A 19,059-nucleotide genomic window follows, 5' to 3' on the forward strand; every position below is an offset into this window, starting at 1 on the left:
ACTGGTTAGGGCAATGACGTTTATTGTAATTTTCAAACACAGGGTCGAGTTCAAGTCTATATGCTGCATTAATTGTTATGTCTCCAGTCAATCTTGCATCTTCATTTTGTTAAAAATATGTTTTTATTGATTTTAGAGAGGAAGGGAGAGGGAGAGAGAGAAACATCATTTGCCTCCTACATGCACCCTGCCCGGGGATGGAACCTGAAACCTAAGCATGTGCTCTGACTAGAATTGAACTGGTGACCTTGGGTGTACAGGACTACGCTCAGCCACTGAGCCATGCTAGCCAGGGCTTGCATGTTTCTTCTTGTAGATACTCTTTTGCAAGTTCTACTTCACTTCTCCATCCCAATTTTTATTTTTTAAATAAATACAAAGCAGAGCTACCTCATCTTTCTTCCGCGTGACAAATATTTTTAACACATTTATTTTATTTTTTTTGGTCATTCGTATATTTTCTTATAGTTGATAGTATTACAGATGTCTCCCATTTACTCCCCTTTGTCCCCCTCCTCCCAGCCCCTTGGTGCCCCCACCCCCACATCTTCACTAACATGGATGGACCTGGAAAAATATGCTAAGTGAAATAAGACAATCTGAGAAAGACAAATATCACAGGCTCTCACTTATTTGTGAAATCTAATGAACAAAATGAAGTGACAAACAAAATAAAAGTTGAAGCATGGAGGCATGGAACAGACTTACATACCTTGATATGGGATTGGCAGGACAAGAAGAGATAAACCAAAGAACTTATATACTTACTAGTGACCCAGTGTGCGAAATCACGTGGCCCCGCCCACCCGCCTTGACACCCTAACCCAGCCATGGGCAAACTACGGCCCGCGGGCCGGATCTGGCCCGTTTGAAATGAATAAAACTAAAAAAAAAAAAAGACCGTACCCTTTTATGTAATGATGTTTACTTTGAATTTATATTAGTTCACACAAACACTCCATCCATGCTTTTGTTCCGGCCCTCCGGTCCAGTTTAAGAACCCATTGTGGCCCTCGAGTCAAAAAGTTTGCCCACTCCTGCCCTAACCTCTTCATCCAGAGCTCGAACGCACCTGGCCCTGCCCCCGATCCCTCTGGCCTTCTCTGGGTGCTTCAAGCCCCACCCTTGGTCCCGCTAGTCGCCTTGGGCTGGTCCCGCCTCCTTCGGGCGCCTCCCTGCTTCTGCCCTGTCTCCAGAGCAACGCGGTGGCTCTGCCCAGCTGCGCACACAGCCTCCTGCTGAACGTCGTTATGGTGTGAGGGTGTCACGACCATTAGCATATTAGCTCTATTATGTAGGATATGCATAGTGCATGACAAATATTTTAAGGCTAACCTTTTATCAACTCTTAACCACTAAAGATAAAGTGGAAGGTACTAGGCAAGATTGAGAAATATTAATGTCTATCTTGTTTTTCCGTTTGTAGCTTTTTCCATGCTCCATTTTGAGCCTTCTCCAAATTCACTCTAAAATCATTATACTCTCTTCACTCATTCAATGTAGCACATGTTATGTGATCTGCGTATGTGCACATGCATGCTTGTGTGTGTAAAAGGACAAGAGAAACAGCTGCTCACTATTTGAGAAACTGATTTAATTAAGAGTTGCAGTTCTGGAGCCGCATCAGGCCCACTCCTCCTGCAGCTGAGCCAACGGGCTCCAGGATGACACCTCCTGCAGGTGCACCAGCTGCACGTTCACGGGAGAACCCCAAGGGGAGGCCATGAACATGAGGAAAGAATGGACAGCGAAGGTTTCCATTTCAAGCAGTCTGGTAGATAGATATTTTTAAAAGTCTTTCTGCTTTAATGCAGTCAATCCTGGATAAATGAAAACCAACGCACTTTTCTAACACTATTATGTTCTAAATTATCAAGCCTGCTCTCACCCATATTATAGTAGCCAATAAAAAAAAAACCCCAAAACTTCTTAAAAGTGAATTGAAGTAACAGAGGAAATGGTGAGCATTGAGCAAAAAATGTTTAAATCAGAGCGTTAGCCTGCATGTGTACGCCGACAGGAGCACTGGGATGGGAGACAGAGCCCTGGGCATGCCATGGGGTGAGGGCTGAGCCCCAGGAAGCCAGCCAGGTCCACTGGAACTCTACATACAGCAGCGGCTCAGGCACATGCTTGCAGGAAGACACCCCAGTAAGCCACTGGTATTGCCCACAATGAAGAAAACCAATTATGATCCTACTAGAGGCCTGGTGCAAGGGTTTGTGCACCAGTGGGGTCCCTCAGCCTGGCCTGTGCCCTCTCGCAATACGGGACCCCCCAGGGGATGTTGGACTGCCAATTCTGGCCCAATCCCACAGGCCGGCGGGGATTGGGTTGAATTTGGCTGTCCGACATCTCCTGAGGGATGTAGCAGTGCGTGAAGCAGCAGGCAGCGGGAAGGAGCCTGAGCCTGGCCGAGTGTCGCGCCACTCCCACACATCATGGCCCCACTGTGCCTGCTGCCGTTGCAGCTCAGTGGCGTGCTGCCATGGAGGTGGGAGAGGCTCGTGCCTCCGCAGCTGTGCTCACTAGCCATGAGTCGGGCGTCTGGCACCCGTCAGTCAGCTGAGCAGCACTCCCACTGTGGGAGCACACTGACCACTAGGGGGCAGCTCCTGGGTTGAGCATCTGCCCCCCGGTGGTCACTGCACGTAATAGCAACCAAACAGTTGTTCGGTTGCTTAGGCTTTTATATATATAGACTACAGGCCTGGTGCACAAAATTCGTGTGCAGGGGAGGTGTCCCTCAGCCTGGCCTGCACCCTCTCCAATCCAGGACCCCTCTCATAATCCAGGACCACTGGCTCCTAACCACTCACCTGCCTGCCTGTCTAATGCCCCCAACTTCCCTCCCCTGCTGGCCTGGTCGCCCCCAACTGTCCTCCCCTGCCAGCCTGGTCACCCCCAACTGCCCTCCCCTGCTGGCCTGGATGCCCCCAACTGCCTTCCCCTGCCGGTCTGATTGCCCCTAACTGCCTCTGCCTTGGCCCCCATCACCATGGCTTTGTCCAGAAGGAAGTCAGACGTCTGGAAGATGGCCAGTTGATCCAGTCTAATTAGCATGTTACCCTTTTATTAGTATAGATAGATTATATAGGATAGGATTGCTTAAATGGGGGGGGGGGGGGGGGGCTTTTCCAGCAGGAGGAGATGCTCTTAGCCAGCCGTGGGCAAACTATGGCCCACGGGCCGGATCCGGCCCGTTTGAAATGAATAAAACTAAAAAAAAAAAAAAAAAGACTGTACCCTTTTATGTAATGATGTTTACTTTGAATTTATATTAGTTCACACAAACACTCCATCCATGCTTTTGTTCCGGCCCTCCGGTCCAGTTTAAGAACCCATTGTGGCCCTCGAGTCAAAAAGTTTGCCCACCCCTGCTCTTGGCAGACAAAAATACATAATCCCTATATCTGGACTGATAGCCAGCCCTATGCATTATACTGCCAAACTGGTTATTAATTGTATGCGGGAAACGTATTTATATGTTTTACGTTGACTGTAAGAAGTAGAGCCACCTGTTAGCGTGTGATAAAAACTACCTGCAAATAATGTATTAAAAAATTGAACCACTTTCTTACACCTTACACCAAATAGCTGTTGCCCTTAAAACCCCTCCTCAGCCCACCTCCCACCTTAGGTTCTGCCCTTGCAGTTCATCCAGATTTGGTTCTGACTGGTTGGTTTCTATGCCAGTCAGCGTCAAAAGCTCCACCTCCTAGGCAGCCATTGGCTCCTCGCAGTTCACCCAGATTTGGTTTTGATTGGTCGGTTTTTATGCCAGTCAGCATCAAAGGCTCCACCTCCTAGGCTGCCATTGGCTCCTCTTGGAAATCCAGAATGGCCCGCCTTCATGTCGGCACCAGCCCTTCCGTCATGCCCCCAGTCCACTACCGGGTGTATCCCTGGTCACTCTGAGAAGTGGCACCTCAGGTCTGTGCTGGTGGCAATTTTGAATTCTCATCCCTGACCTAACCTTCTTACAGTGCAAGCTCCATGAAGGCAAGCATTTGTCTTGTTCATTCTTAGTTCACTCATAGATTTTACCTGTGTCTATGAACTATGCTAGCACCACATGGTGACTGGTCCAACAGTCGTCACGGTCGTCATGGTCACTGCCTTTTTATATATATAGATAATTTAGAAAATCAAGCTCGAAGGAAAGAAGCCACCATGAGTGAGTCAACAGAAACAAAAAAAATAAGTTTCCAACCCTGCAAGGACTTTAAGTATTATGATTACCAAACATAAATTTTTAAAATTAGTTTTAGCAATTAAAACTAATTTAGTTTGAGCAACTAAAACATGGTTAAGCATAGAGAGATTATGAATAATGGCATTGCATTATTTGAAAAAGAACCAGATAGAATTTACTTGTTATTTATTTATTTTTATTATTTTTGTTAATCCTCACCAGAGAATATTTTTTTCCATTTATTTTTAGAGAGAGTGGTAGGGAGGGGGAGAGAAACATGGGTGTGAGAGAGACACATCGATTGGTTGCCTTCCGCAGGTGCCCCAACTGGGGTCGAGGATCAAACCTGTAACCAGGTACGTGAACCTTGGCCAGGAATTGAACTTGGTGTGAGGGCTAACATTCTAACCATTGAGCACACCAGCCAGAGCTATTAGATTTTAGAATAGTTCCAGATTTACAGAAAAATTGTGAAGATAGTAGGCTCCTCATGGGGCCAATTCCTACTTTCCCATATTATCACATCTTTCAGTAGTATGCAACATTTGTTTTCAGTAATGAGTCAATATCAACATATCATTAATAACTAAAATCCATAGTTTATTCAGATTAAAAAAACATAAGATAATCAATTAACTTGAATATAAATCTGAAAAAATCATTTAGAAGGAGTGCTAAAATAAACAAATGGAAAGTACCAAAGATTGTAAAAGATAGGTAGGAAAAAATGAGATCTGACATATATTGTCTACTCATAGTCCCAGAAAATGAAGAAAAAGGAGGTCATACTAAGAGAGAAAAATGACTTAGTTTTCCAGAACTAATGATGGACATTTATGCACAATTCTAAGAAGCACAACATATAAAAGAGGCTGGAGCCCAGCTAGTGTGACTTCAGTGGATTGAGTGTCAACCCATGAACCAAGAGGTTTCTGGTTCGATTCCTGGATGCTCAGGTTGTTGGCTTGATCCCCCAGTAGGGGGCACTCAGGAGGCAGCCGATCAATGTTTCCATCTCTTTCCCTTTCCCTTCCTCTCTCTTTAAAAAAATCAATAATAACATATTTTTTTTAAAAAAGAAGAGGCTAGAGAAACAAATCCACACCTGGGACACAGTGCTGAAACTGCAGGACAGCAGAACAGAGACCGTGCAAAAGCAGCGAGGAGGAGTGATGTGACAGCAGTCTCGCAGGGACAGCAGGAGGAGCACGGGCGGCAGGACATGCACTTACAGGGGACCGAGGCAAAGCTGCATCACCAAACTCCTTGGACTTTGCCAGGGGAGCCAAAAGCCAAGACCTTTACTCAAGACGATCTAAGACGGACCATCCCAGAGTAAAACTTCCACAGATGATCTGAGATACAGGAGGGACAGACAGTGAAGAAACTCGTAGCACAAAAGAAAACCTAAATAAACATTGTGGGAATCAAGCAACTGTAACATCTTATTACAATGTTTAAACAAAGAGTTTATACCATCAAAACGTGGAACAGGAACAGAAGCACACAGAGGAGGCCAGGGCGAGGGCGGAAGCTGGGTGTGGACCCAGCACTGCTCAGCGGGTGGACAGGGTCTAACTTGACACTGTGCAAGCACAAAAGACGGCAATAAGAGGGGAACACCTTCAAACAAGTAGCAAAGGAGAGAGTACAATTAGGCTGGGGAAAAACAGGAATAAATACATAGCCAGGACCATCAGAAAGCACAAGGTAAGGGTCCAAATACAGAACCACCAGAACCAGGCACAGGGACTAATTCAGGAGATAGGAGACGCCTACAAAATAAAAATACTGATAGAATGAAAGCAAAAATATGAAAGGGACAAACCAGGCAGATATAAACAGAAAAAAAACTGGGATTAGTTACAACAGCAAATAGCGTTACTAAGGAGAACAAGGGAAATGATACAAGGTTCAATTCAGGAAGCAGACAACACTCCCCATTCACAGGCTTAAAAACGGCCACCTTTTGCGTTCCACCCAGCTCCCCTGCTCCAACAGACTCCAGACGCCTCTTCCCCACAGACTGGCTGATGGTCGCACTTGTGAGGAAAGGAAGTGTCTATGTCCCGACCAGTCACAGGAAGGTGTTTCAACTGCCTGGCACAGAACGATGACACCAGCATAAGGCAGCTCCCTGCCCACTGCACCCTGCCCGCCGCTCCACAGGCTGCTTGGGAACCAGTATCCACCAGGGCCATCTTCCCAAACTGCCACCCTGCATGACTCTTCTAGGAACCCAGCCTGCAGCATGACACAGTCTGTCTGGGGGCTCTTTGGAGGACGAGCTATCAGTGTGGCGTGATTACCAGTGAAGAGGAGCGGTCGCCAACCTTTTGGACCTCATGGACCACCAGTGGTCCGCGGACCACCGGTTGGCGACTGCTGCTTCAGAGAACCTGAAAGGTTCCAATGACGCTCAGTTTGAGAACCTGGACCCCCGCTCAGCACCGTGAGCAGCGCCCTGAGCCTCATGTGGAGTCTCCAGGTAACAGAACCGTGTGGATATGGCTGAGTAAAGACACCAAGAAAGAAACCAGGATTCTGAAAAAAACATAGCAGGAAAGAAACCAGGACTCCGACCAAACACAGGCGGAGGCAGCGCCCTGCCACAGACAGCTCTAATGAGTATGCACCTGGGAGAGGGGACGGCACCTTTGGCGCAAGCAGGGAGATGGTTATGGAGACCAAGATTATTTTTTTAAAAATATCTTTTTATTGGTTTTTAGAAAGAGAGGAAGGGAGAGGGATAGAGAGAGAGAAATATCAATGATGAGAGAGGAACATCATCGATCGGCTGCCTCTTGCACGCCCCTAGGGATGGAGCCCGCAACCCGGGCATGTGCCCTGATCAGGAAATGAACTGGCAACCTCCTGGTTCCAGGGTCCTTGCTCAACCACTGAGCCACACAACAGGGTGCCAAGACTACTCTGACCAGTGAGGCTGCAGAGGCTGTGGCAGACGCAATGACTTAGGACACATGGTGGCAGACAGGCTGTGTAGTGGACCACAGGGGTGATGACGACCGAGAAAGCCGATGGTAGAGAGACCAACACGGCAGGTGGGACGTTTGGTCGAGTAGCTCCAAAGATGACTACTCTCAGATGCTCCCAGGCTGATGACAGAGGCCCCCCACACCCTGAGTTTAAGCAGAGCCTCAGAGCTCTCCTGGAAGAGGACTGTTCCTCCGGTGCCTCCGGTCTGGCCGCTCATCTGTGGAGGACAGAGTCTGCAGACCCGCTCGGGGAGACGGGAAGTGTAAGAGCAGTGGCAGAGGCCCAGGAAGAATCGCAGCCTTGGCCGGATGGACCAAAACCAGCACGCCAGCCTCAGCAACACAGCCTGCAGAGTGAAGACACTCGGGCTCAGGAACGGCCCAGACACCAGTGAGTCATCTCAGACCGGGACCTCAGCCCCATCTGTCAGAGGTCAGACCAGGGGGCTCGAAGGACAGAGTGAGCTGTCCCCGGAAGGTGAATCCTCAGGAAAGCAGAAGACTGGCCTCTCCACCCCTGAGCCTTCCAGACCTGACTGGCTGCTCACAGTAAGGCTGGCGGGGGTAGGGGGGTCACGTGTGCATCCCGCCTGAGGCCAGAGGAGAGACCCACCGAGTGGTGGGAAAGTGGCTCCGGCTCAGCCATCTCAGGAAGGACCAACCTGGGAAGGTGAAAATCAAGTAGTGGGGGCGTGTCCCCAAAGTGGGAACTCCCGCAGGTCCCAGAGCCGGGATAAGGACGATGGAGGAGTCTGAAAGGAAACGTGGCAGAGGATCAGGACTCCAAACCTGCACCTGAGCCAACGACACCTGAAAAACGCAGCCTTCAAGGTCAGGGCTGTAAGTGTGCTGCCCGCCAAGCTGACCGGGAAGACCAACACGAGGGGAAGAGATTTTCCTATGTATTCTTTTATGATGTTTGAATGTGTTTTTTTAAATTGTATAAACATTTGTAAATTATACTGCCCTCCATAATAAAATACTATTTGTGCAAGTTTTAAAAAGCCTATAAACAAAAATTATAAAACTCGAAACAAAGAAACATATTTGTGGGGACACTATTATAAAAAGAGGAGATTTAAGAAAACAGTTCAGAACAGCAGTCACTTCGGGGCTGGGGAGAGACAGGCTCGCGGGGTCACAGCAGCACTCACGGCAACTCTAACTGTGCGGACTCACCTCGCTCTTAAGGGGAGTGGTTAGTTCCCAAACGTTCGCTTGTATGACTAACCTCCATATATTACATGTAAACCGGAATGCTCAAATTACCAACTTTAAAAATCTGAAGAATGACAGAAGGCGAGGGTGGTGCAGGCAAGGGCGGGTCAGTACCCTCGGGGGATGGGAGGTCAGCAAGGAGAGAAAGGCACAGCTTTCGTGGAGGCGTGCACTCAGTCTGCCAAGGAAAAGACACGCCTTCCTGCGCAGGACTGAGGACCCACGGCCAGGTGAAGACATTCATCTGCGTGGAAGGAGATTAGAAGAAAACCGAGGGACATGATTAGTGAATTAGACAGAAGGGTAATTGTAGAGAATAGAGACAAACATGCACAGGGTCAGTTCTTTGAGAAGAACTGTGATGCCTAAAACACTGCAGGCCCTAGCCTGTTTGGCTCAGTGGATAGAGCAGCCGTGGGCAAACTACTGCCCGCGGGCCCGATCCGGCCCGTTTGAAATGAATAAAACTAAAAAAAAAAAAAAGACCGTACCCTTTTATGTAATGATGTTTACTTTGAATTTATATTAGTTCACACAAACACTCCATCCATGCTTTTGTTCCGGCCCTCCGGTCCAGTTTAAGAACCCATTGTGGCCCTCGAGTCAAAAAGTTTGCCCACCCCTGGGATAGAGCATCGGCCTACGGACTGAAGGGTCTGGGTTTGATTCCAGTCAAGAGCAAACCTTGGTTGCAGGCTTGATCCCCGGCAACCAATCGTTGTGTCTCTCACATCATTGCTTCTCTCTCTGTGTCTTTCCCCCTCCCTTCCACTCTCTCTAAAAACCAATGGAAAAATATCCTCGGGTGAGGATTAACAAAAAATAAGAAAACACTGTGCAGACTGGGAATCTGGGCCAGCGAGTGAAGGACCGTTCCCTCTACTGCCGGGTCCCCAGCTCCCGCCCAGGCTGCTGCTGCCTTCACTTGGCCCCCAAGACCCCCCACTCCGAGTGCACGCCTCGATGACCAGGAGCTGTCGTCTTAAACTGCGAGACACGACAGACATGGTTCAGAAACGGCACCGTCTTCCTTGAAAGGGGATAGACACCGCAACTAAAATGGTTAATGTCAACACAGTTCCCACACCTCATTCCCAACACGAAGGGGTGTGGCCCTTCGACAGCGGCTGCTGTAGACATTCTGGGATCTGAGCGCGAGAACAGCGCCATGTGAGAGGGGCGGGGCTCTGTCTCAGCCAGGGCGACCCCAAGCACAGAAGCAGTGCAAGTCTACAGCCCTATTTTCCATGATGACGTCATTGCTGGGCCCACACAGGCATAGTCAGTCATCAATACGTATGGAGTCTGACGGTTAAACATGGTCTCAGTTTAAAGAGCTGCCAGTCACTCACTCTGCACCAGGAACTGCAGGGGACGCTGGGGACCTAGAGATGAATACAACCCTACTCCTCCTGCCAAGGGGCTCATAGTCTAGTGCAGAGATGAACCTGCAAACAAAGAAAGAGCTTTCAGGTGACCGTTACTGAAACAGAGAGAACATGAAGGAGCACATGGGGGCGCCCAGGGAAGTGGGTAATCCAACCTTCAGGAACAAGAAGAGAGAACGCAGTCCAGGGACAAGGACATGCAGGGAGCTCAGGAGCCTGAAAGCTCTAGGGAACTTGAAAAAGCCTGAAATCAAGCCCACACCAGTATGTCTGTTAAAAATAAGTATAGCCCAGCTGGTGTGGCTCAGTGGTTGAGCATCGACCTATGAACTAGTCAGGGCACATGCCCAGGTTGTGGGCTCAATCCCCAGTGTGGGGTGTGCAGGAAGCAGCCGATTAATGATTCTCTCTAATCACTGATGTTTCTCTCTCCCTTCCTCTCTGAAATCAATAAAAAGATATTTAATATCCTATCTAATTAAGAGGGAATATGCTAATTGACCCTCACGCTGTCCCAAAGATGGCGGCACCCACAGCCAATAAGGCGGGAATATGCTAACTGACTGCCCCGCCCTCCAAGATGGTGGCACCCACAGCCAATAAGGAGGGAATATGCTAATTGCCCCGCCCTCAAAGATGGCGGCGCCCAGTCCCCTCAGCCCTGCTGGGGCACCTGCCTCCAGAGTCCCCCAGTCCCCTCAGCCCCCCAGGTCCGCCCGAGGCTAAGGTAACCAGGGCCGCCCGAGGCTTGCGCTGCCGACAGTGGCAGCAGCAGAGGTGTGATGGGGCGTCGCCTTCCCCTGATCACCGGGTCGCCTCCCGCCCCTCAGGGCTCCCAGACTGTGAGAGGGGGCAGGCCGGGCTGAGGGACCCCCCTCCAGTGCATGAATTTCCATGCACTGGGCCTCTAGTGTATGTATAAAATAAGCCCCCCCAAAATTAGCTCTTTAATTATAGGCAACCCATCTATTATTTATACCAAATAATTTACATCTTCTGTTGGACTTCACGGCTGGTATGCTTGTAGTAAAACATTCATACGAGTGCAAGCCCTTCTATCTCCCCAGCCTGAAAGGACAGCATGTGGGCTGAGGTCCTGTTCGCAGGGAAAGGCGCTGCAGGCAGCTGCCACATGTGGGCGCACTCCCGCCGCTCACCTGAAGCTCCAGAATCAGCTGTCCCCCTCCACATCCCAGGTCCCCAAACCCGCTGCCTGGTAGACCCTTGGGCACTCATCAGCACCCCCCTCCTCAAATTCTTCTTCAGTGATTTTGCCTTTTTTACACTTCTTCAGCAGCCGTGTGTTGTTCAGAAGTTCCTCCATGTCCTCATCCTCAAATTCAGAACCCACCTCCCTTTTCCTTTTTTAATTAATTTTCTTTTCCCTTTTGGCCTTCTGCTTCGACCAAGCTTTATTTTTTATGAATTTTCTCCTCCCTTCATCTTCTGTTTTCTCTTTTCTCTGCTGCCAGCTGTTTCAGCCTCTGCTCTTCTCTGGTTTTATCTTTAAATGGAATGGCGTCTGTGTTGACGTCCACAGGCACGAAGTCTGGAAACTGCTTTCCTCTCAGCTCCGGCATCTTTGGCATCTTCAGCAGGGCACCAGCAGCAACTCCCAGAACCCCTCTGCCACATGCTCCATAGTGCGCCCCACTGCCGCTGCCCTTAAAATTCTAATACTCCTGTTCTTTTAACAGTTCTAAGTCTCGGTCCATTTCTAGATTCCTTTTTTACTGCCAGTTTTCAACCATTTCCAAACTATGTGAATTCCTTGCTCTCAAGATTACTCTATAGCCCAAGATTACTCTACTCTATCAGTGATATAATGAATACAAATTCCTTGCCCTTATGAGATCAACAAACATCTGCATTATTATCGTGTGCTCTTCACTGCAGTAATTAAAAGACTTGCTGAATTCAACCTTATGCCACCTTAAATAACCCATGGCTTGTACCACCTTCGTCACTGCTGCCCACTAACTTCCTAAAGCTAACTTCCTCACTGCTCCTCAACACAACTTCTCATCATCCTTTGACATTCAGCTCAAGTGTCATCTCTCCCTTTCCAGTTTTTCACTCCTTAGTGGCTCTGTTTCACAGCACTGAAACCCTGCTTATTTCTCTATCTCCCTATTACACTGTACATTTCTTATTACGACTCATCTTTTAATAATTTTTTAACTTTTAGATTACAGTTGACATACAATATTATATTAGTTGCAGGTGTATGACATCATGATTATACATTTATATAACTTATAAAGTGATCACCATTAAGTTTAGTACTCATCTGACACCATACATAGTTATTACAATATTGCTGACTAAATTCCCTATGCTATATTTTACAAACCCATGACTATTTTGTAAGCACCAATTTGTACTCCTTAATCCAGAGGTCCTCAAACTTTTTAAACAGGGGGCCAATTCACTGTCCCTCAGACATTCCACACATGCGCACTGCGGGCCCGGGACAAGTTGGCTGCTAAGCAGGACAGACAGCAGCGGCAAAAACACCCAGTGGGCCGGATAAATGTTTTCGGAGGGCTGCATGTGGCCCGCGGGCCGTAGTTTGAGGACCCCTGCCTTAATCCCTTCACCTTTTTCACCCAGTTCCCCTAACCCTCTCCCATCTGGCAATCATCCAAACGTTCTCTGTATCTGTAAGTTTGTTGCTTTGTTTGTTCGTTTGTTTTGTTCTTTAGATTCCATATATAAGTAGAATTACATGGCTTTTCTTTCTCTGACCCACTTCACCCAGCATAATACTCTCTAGGTCCATCCATGTTATTGCAGATGGCAAGATTTCACTCCTTTTTATGGCTGAGTCATATTCCATATCTTCTTTATCGATGAATGCCTGGATTGTTTCTATATCTTGGCTACTGTAAATGTTGCAATGAACATAGGGGTACACAGGCCTTTATGAGTTAGTGTTCTGGGATTGTAAATGTTACAATGAACACAGGGGTTCATAGGCCTTTATGAATTAGTGTTTTGGGCTTCTTTTTTTATATATTTTATTGATTTTTTACAGAGAGGAAGGGAGAGGAATAGAGAGTTAGAAACATCGATGAGAGAGAAACATTGATCAGCTGCCTCCTGCACACCCCCTACTGGGGATATGCCTGCAACCAAGGTACATGCCCTTGACCAGAATCGAACCTGGGACCCTTGAGTCCGCAGTCCGACGCTCTATCCACTGAGCCAAACCGGTTAGGGCTGTTTTGGGTTTCTTTAAATGCCCCAAAGTGAACTTGCTGGGTCCTTCTTTGACTCATAGCCTTTGTTTTAAAGTCTATTTTGTCTGATATAAGTATTGCTGCTACTCCTTTTTTTTTTCATTTCCATTTGCATATAATGTCTTTTTCCATCTTTTTACTTTCAGTCTGTATATGTCTTTTGATATGAAGTGGGTCTTATAGGCAGCATACGTAAGGGTTTTGTTTTCTTATTCATTCAGCCACGTTTTTTGATTGCAACATTTAATACATTTACATTTAAAATAATTGTTTATAAGTAGTTGCCATTTTATTATTCATATTTTTGATCTTTTTTTTCTTTTTAAAAGAACACCTTTTAACATTTCTTGTAATACTAGTTTGGTGGTGGTGAACTCCTTAACCTTTTCTTGTCTGGGAAGCTCTTTATCTCACCTTCGATTCTAAATGATAGCCATGCTGGATAGAGTAATCTTGGTAGTAAGTTTCTGTTTTTCATCACTTTGAATATTTCTTGCCACTCTCTTCTGCCTGCAAAGTTTCTGTTGAGAAATCAATGGACAGTCTCAGGTAACTAACTGGTTTTCTCTTGTTTTTAAGGTTCTTTGTTTATAACCTTTGCCATTTTCATTATGTATCCTGGTGTGGGCTCTTTAGGTTCACCTTGTTTGGGACTCTCTGCACTTCCTATTCTTTTTTTTTTTTTTTAAATATATTTTATTGATTTTTCACAGAGAGGAAGGGAGAGAGACAGAGAGCTAGAAACATCGACGAGAGAAACATCGATCAGCTGCCTCCCGCACACCTCCCACTGGGGATGTGCTCACAACCCAGGTACATGCCCTTGACCGGAATCGAACCCGGGACCCCTCAGTCCACAGGCTGACGCTCCATCCACCGAGCCAAACCGGCTTCGGCTGCACTTCCTATTCTTGTACATCTTTTCCCTTCGTCAGTTTAGGGAAGTTTTCAGTCATTATTTCTTCAAATTGGTTCTCAATCCCTTGTGCTCTCTCTTCTCCTTCTGACACCCCCATGATGTAAATGTTGGTAGGCTTCATGTTGTCTTAGAGGCCCCTTAAACTATCTTCTTTTTTTTTTAAATTCTTTTTTCTTTTTGCTGTTCTGACTGGGTGTTTTCTCTACCTCGTCTTCCAAATTGCAGATATGATCCTCTCCTTCATGTAATATACTGTTGATTTCCTCTTAATGTATTCTTCACTTCAATAATTATTGTCTTCATTTCTGACTGGTTCATTTTTATGTTTTCTACCTCCATTTGTATATTTCCTATCTCTTTGTTGAAGTTCTCACTGAGATCACTGAGCATCCTTATAGCCAGTGTTTTGAACTCTGCATCTGGTAGATTGCTTGTCTCAATTTTGTTTAGTTTTTTTTCTGGAATTTTGTTTTGTTCTTTCATTTGGGACATGTTTGTCTCCTCATTTTGGGGGACTCTTTGGGTTTGTTTCTATGTATTAGGAAGATGTGCTACATCTCCCAGTCCTGGCAGTGTGCCCTTATGTAGTAAGTGTCCTGGGGGGGGTCAGTGGTAGTCTGCCTGTCAACTGAGTTAGTGCTCCAGGTGTGTGCCCTGTGTGGATTGTGTGTGCCCTCCTGTTGTAGCTGAGCCATGATTACTGCTGGCACCTCAATGAAAGGGACGGCCCCTCAGGCTGACTGGCTGTGAGGGATGGCTGTGACTATAGCAGAGGAGCTGCTGTGCAGAGGCTGATGCCAGGGAGCAGGATTCTCTGTGTTGGGGCTCTGGTGCCTGCTGAATCTACCTTTGGGTGTAGAAGTCATCTTTATAATTCCAGCCCCTAGCTTAGTTTTCAGTTTTTACTAACTATTCAATAAAGGTATTAAGAGAAGATTCACAATTAATAAAAAAATTAACCCAGTAAAATTAGGGTGATTTTAAAAAAATGTATGTATAAAGCATAGAACTAAAACTTTAATAAAATTAAAATATTATAAACAAAATCCTGCACAAGTGAGACTATAAACCACCTATACCCTTTCCCATCTTTGCCCTGCTGATTCTGAGCTCCAAGTCCATAGTCACCTCACCAATGCAATCTCATATCCACAACCCAAAATAAACGCTCAATAAAAATATGTCCAGTAGATGGATTGATGGATTCTAGGAAGAGAACCAAGATGGTAGCATAGGTAAACACTGGTACTCGCCACCTCCAAAACCACAGCAAAATTACAAATAAAATACGGAACAGCCATCATGCAGAACCACCTGAAAGCTGGCTGAATGGATGTCCTACAACTAGAGAAGTAAAGAAAAAAGCACACTGATACTCGTAGGAGGGGCAGAAGCATGGAATGGGCTGGTCTGGCACCCATGTATGGGAGATAGTCTCTGCAGAGGCTGCCCGTGAGGAGCAAGGGGTATAGCCCCTCACCAGACACTCCCCAGGGTTCCAGAGCTGGGAAGAGAAGTTCCCGCAACTACAGGCTGTAAAACCAGTGTGGATTGTGGAGGCTGCTGGAATCTCAAGTGTTCCTCTTAAAGGGCCCACGCACAAACTTACACAGTCCTGCTTCTTTCAAGCTCCAGCTTTTGGGGGGGGGGGGCAGACACATTCAGGGAGGAACTGGATTGTCTGGCATCAGGGCAGGAACACGGGGGTAGCTTTCTCCCAAACTGGGGTGCTCCCAGGGATCACTGATCCTGTGCTTTGACCTCCCCTGTTGCAGGGCTGACTGATAGCCATATCTGAGTCTTCATCAGCCTGGAATATACTGTTTGCTCCACCCTGGGGACTCCCTGAGACCCCACCCCATCCAATTTGCAGCCGCACCCAAGCTGTTTCCAGATGCTTTTCCATATGAATGGCCTGTCCTGGCTCAGGCTTCAGACTTTGCTAAAATCTCTCAAACAAGCTGCAGCTGGTGACAGCATGTCCCAAACCTATCAATAAAAGTCCCACAACCCAGCACTAGCAGCAGCCTGCCTTGCTTCATAGCTGGGCCTCTCCTGGGCATGTCCAAGCCCAAAACGAATAGCAAATAGCAGCCGTCTACAGATCCCTCTGTAGCTCCTGCTGGGTGGCCCCAGGCAGTGGCTGACTTTGCACTTCCCTGGAGGCCCTAGACAGTGATGGCAAACCTTTTGAGCTCGGCGTGTCAGCATTTTGAAAAACCCTAACTTAACTCTGGTGCCGTGTCACATATAGAAATTTTTTGATATTTGCAACCATAGTAAAACAAAGACTTATATTTTTGATATTTATTTTATATATTTAAATGCCATTTAACAAAGAAAAATCAACCAAAAAAATGAGTTCACGTGTTACCTCTGACACACGTGTCATAGGTTCGCCATCACTGCCCTAGAGCCAGTGGACCCAGTGGATAGCTTCAGACCATAGCAGATTACAACTCTACACATCCATAAGTGACACACTCAGTGAGCACCAAAGCCCCACTAAAGCAAGTCCTGCTCTACAGGGGTGTTTCCTGCACAGCAGCTGTAGTCACAGCTGGTCCTCACAGCCAATTGGCTTGGAGGTCAATCAACTCCTCCCAGTAATGCCAACAGCAATCAAGGCTCAACTACAAGACTGTGCATATAGCCCACACAGGGGCGCACCTAGAGTGCTCAGCTCAGGTGACTTACAAAAATATGAAGATAGTGTAAGGAGCCTCTGGAACAACTTCAAGTGTATCAACATTCCCATTATGGAGGTACCAGACACCTACAGGACACCTACTACACAAGGTCACTCTACCAATTCCAGGAGATATAGCAGTTCTGCCTAATACATAGAAACAAACACAGAAAAGCAGCCAACATGTGGAGATAAAGAAACATGTCACAAATGAAAGAAATGGAAGCAAGCAAACTCTGGATACAGAGTTCAAAACCATAGTTATAAGGTTACCCAAGGATCTTCATGAGACTTTCAAGGATCTTAGTGAGAATACCAAAGACATGAAAAAGGCCAGTCAGAAATTAAGCATACACTAAATAAAGAATAGTTTACAGGGATCCAACAGTAGAGTAGATGATTCCGAGAATCAAATCAACAGTTTGTAATATGAGGAAGCAAAAAACACCCATTCAGAAGAGCAAAAAGAAAAAAAGAATACAAAAATACGAAGATAGTGTAAGGAGCCTCTGGGACAACGTCAAGTATACCAACATTCACATTATGGAGGTACCAGAAGGAGAAGAGAGAGAGCAAGATATTGAAAATCTATATGAAGAAATAATGACAGAAAACTTCTTCTACCTGGTGAAAGAAATAGACTTACAAGTCCAGGAGATATAGAGAGTCCCAAACAAGAGGAACCTAAAGAGACCCACACCACAATATATCATAATTAAAATGCCAAGGGCTAAAGACAAAGAAAGAATCTTAAAAGCAGCAAGAGGAAAGCAGTTAGTTACTTACAAGGAAGTGCCATATGACTGTCAGCTGATTTGTCAACAGAAACTTTGCAGGCCAGAAGGGAATGGCAAGAAATAATCAAAGTGATGAATAGCAAAGACCTACAACCAAGATTACTCTACCCAGCAAAGCTATCATTTAGAATTGAGTGTCAGATAAAGAGCTTCACAGACAAGAAAAAGCTAAAGGAATTCATTACCACCAAACCAGTACTACATGAAATGTTGAAGGATATTCTTTAAAAAGAGGAAGACAAGGAAGAGGAAGAAAAAGAGGAAAAAGAAGAGATAAAAAATATAAACAATAAAATGGCAACAAATACATATCTATCAACAATTGAATCTAAATATCAAAATAAATGAACAAGAAATCTAATGAACAAAATAAACTGGTGAATAAAGGCATGGAAGCATGGAAAAGACTGACAAATCTCAGAGGGAAGGGGGTGGGGGAGGGTGGGAAGAGATTAACCAAAGATCTCACCTATGGACACAGAGAGTAGGGTGGTGAAGGACTGGGGTGGGGCAGGAATTGGATGGAGGGTGCAGTGGTGGGAAAAACGGGGGACATCTGTAATACTCTAAACAAATAAGATTTAAAAATTTAAAACAAATAAACAAACAAAAATGTCCAGTAAAAAAGTAAAAGATAAATGTTATATAAAATGCTTGTTTGACTTATTAAATACTCAAATGGCCAAAAGTATATAAACAAGAGAAAAGTTCATTAGACATGGGACATTCTCTAGCGCTAATTATTCAAAATAATTCAGAAGTCATATACTAATCCCCAAATTTTACATCAACAGGACTTTTCTAAAAGTCTTGGGGAACTATGGCTGCTTAGAACACAGTACAAATGATCCCATAGAAACATTGTAAACGCTGGTGAGCTAGCAAAGCCTACCAGACCCATACCAGCTGAACCACTTGTATGGTACAAGGAAACCTACTGTTCCACAGAGATGTTTCAGGGCTGCCACAAATACTATTTATGTGCATATGCACTGCTTCCGCAAAAATCAGAGCAAAATTCCAAAAGAAATTTATGACAAAGAAAAAGCACTTGGCACGGTGCCTGACACATAGTAAAGAATAAATTATACCTATACTTATCCAGAATCCTCGATCCCACTTTTGTGTTCATCACTGCATACTACTTGTAAATTCCGAAAGTATAGCACAGATCCTCACCACTGCATCCACATACCTGGTGCCCACCCACTGCATCCACATGCCTGGTGCCCACGAGGGTCTGCTAATGAAGGACCCCTAGTGCCAACCGATACATGTCTGCTACTGAAGGACCCCTAGTGCCAATCGAATCTCAAAACAACAAGCAGGCTTTAAGCCAAAGAGCCTCATTTAGTTTCAGGTGGTTTGTTCAATGAACTACCATACTTCTCAAATTGACTTTTTTCTTTAAAATTATTATTTAAGATGGGAAAAAGGTACAGAAACCCACATAGAAAATACTACTCCAAGAGCCACCAGCTTAGACAACACTGCCAGGCAAAAGCAGCCTTGTTAACTGGCTGGTGAGATAAGGCATCTGAATTCTCGGGCCTGGATAACCTTATTAAAGAATGAATGGAGCCCTAGCCGGTGTGGCTCAGTGGATAGAGCATCG

At 45.9% G+C, this 19,059-nt stretch overlaps 1 protein-coding gene across 9 annotated transcripts in view; it reads right to left on the minus strand.

Annotated features, from left to right (window-relative positions):
- The window catches only part of WWP1 (WW domain containing E3 ubiquitin protein ligase 1), a 79,079-nt gene that overhangs the window by 48,229 nt on the left and 11,791 nt on the right, over nucleotides 1-19,059 (minus strand). For 6 of the 9 annotated variants that reach the window (XM_070392814.1, XM_070392816.1, XM_070392813.1 and 3 more), the window contains one exon: nucleotides 9,762-9,857. The exons of the other annotated variants lie outside the window; for them this stretch is intronic. The gene's annotated coding sequence lies outside the window, so the exon portion shown is untranslated. The remainder of the gene's footprint in view (nucleotides 1-9,761; nucleotides 9,858-19,059) is intronic. 9 annotated transcript variants of the gene reach the window in all.

The sequence above is a fragment of the Myotis yumanensis genome, unplaced genomic scaffold (assembly GCF_028538775.1).
Source record: "Myotis yumanensis isolate MYYU_CA2020_CCGP unplaced genomic scaffold, mMyoYum1.0.hap1 SCAF_15, whole genome shotgun sequence".
In the NCBI taxonomy this organism is placed as follows: domain Eukaryota; kingdom Metazoa; phylum Chordata; class Mammalia; order Chiroptera; family Vespertilionidae; genus Myotis; species Myotis yumanensis.